Here is a 1,348-nt window from a genome sequence, read left to right as displayed (position 1 = left end):
TCAGCTATAATTTCATCTTCCTATTTTTCAATATTCACAACACTTTTGATCAACGTGAAATATGGTTCTTGCAATTATCTTCCACTCCTAGTAGTTATAGCATTGATATGGCCCATTGGTGGTTGATCATTTTGGCCAAGAAGTTGTCCTGAAGACTTGTTAAGTTGGCTCAACTGCTGAGCAATTTGAGTAATTGAATTCTCCATCAACTTGTTGTGAGCCTTCATCTCATTAATACTGGAATCCAATTCTTCATTCTTCTTCACCCATGTAGAAATAAATCCTTCCAAAAGAATTTTCAAGTTAGATTTTTGTGGCTGAGATGGTGGAAGTTGATCTTGAGCATGGATATTCCTATAGGAGAAATTACGATGATCTCTCCAACCTGGATTGTACGTGTTAGAGTAGATATTATACTACTGCCTTCAATTTTGGTTGTGAAGGACATTTTCTTGTTCTATTTCTAATCCAGAGGGATCAAACTGACAAATATTTTGAGTATGTCCAACTACACCCCGAATCTCGTATCATCCAACTATAGATAAAGTTCTAGAATCTAATTGCTCAATCTTCTTAACCATTGCTTGTATAATAGTATTCAACATGGTTTGAGCATCAACATCATACTTACTCCCTTCTTAGGATAATTTTTGTCACTGTACGGATAGTTATCTTTACACACCATATCGTCTAACAAAGCTTTCATATCCTCGGTATTCTTCTTCATAATAGATCCACCAGAAGCAGCATCAATAAAAATTCAGAATTCTTGTGTCAACCCATTGTAGAATGCATGGATCAACAACCAGTCAGAAATTTCATGGTGAGGGCATTGTCTCTGAATCCTTTTGTATCTTTTCAATGTATCATGAAGAGACTCCATATCATCTTGATGAAAGTTAGATATGTCATTCCTGAGTTTTGTAGTCTTTTTCTGATTGAAATTTTGGAGTAGAAAAGCCTTTGTTAAACCATCCCAAGTAGTGAACTTGTTTGGTACTTCATCTTTTAACCAATCTTTTGTTACATCATAGAGAGGGAATGGAAACAATCGCCACTTTATTGTATCTTCACTAACGTTGGCCAATTTTATCGTATCACACTTCTCCAGAAAACTTTCAAGACGATCAACAGGATTTTCAGTAGACAATCCTATAAAAGAATCATTGGCATTCCCTTCTCATTAAGGGCTTTAGCTGGTACTACTTCACCCATAATTTCCTTGTCTTTCTGTTTCCTTTGTGCACCTGCTTATCTTCTTGCTATAGCTTTAATTTCATGATTAAAAGCAATCAAGTTTTCAGTACCTGAACTTCGAGTTTGCATGCAACAAGAAAACTAGAAAATA

At 35.4% G+C, this 1,348-nt stretch overlaps 1 non-coding gene across 1 annotated transcript; it reads left to right on the top strand.

Annotated features, from left to right (window-relative positions):
• Positions 1-815: 815 nt before the first annotated feature.
• LOC141716412 (small nucleolar RNA R71) lies at positions 816-922 on the top strand. The gene has a single exon (XR_012573124.1). It is a non-coding gene; the product is annotated as a small nucleolar RNA R71 (small nucleolar RNA).
• Positions 923-1,348: the final 426 nt, after the last annotated feature.

This window comes from Apium graveolens, chromosome 3 (assembly GCF_009905375.1).
Source record: "Apium graveolens cultivar Ventura chromosome 3, ASM990537v1, whole genome shotgun sequence".
Classification (NCBI taxonomy): domain Eukaryota; kingdom Viridiplantae; phylum Streptophyta; class Magnoliopsida; order Apiales; family Apiaceae; genus Apium; species Apium graveolens.
This window is presented reverse-complemented; position numbering and strand designations above follow the sequence as displayed.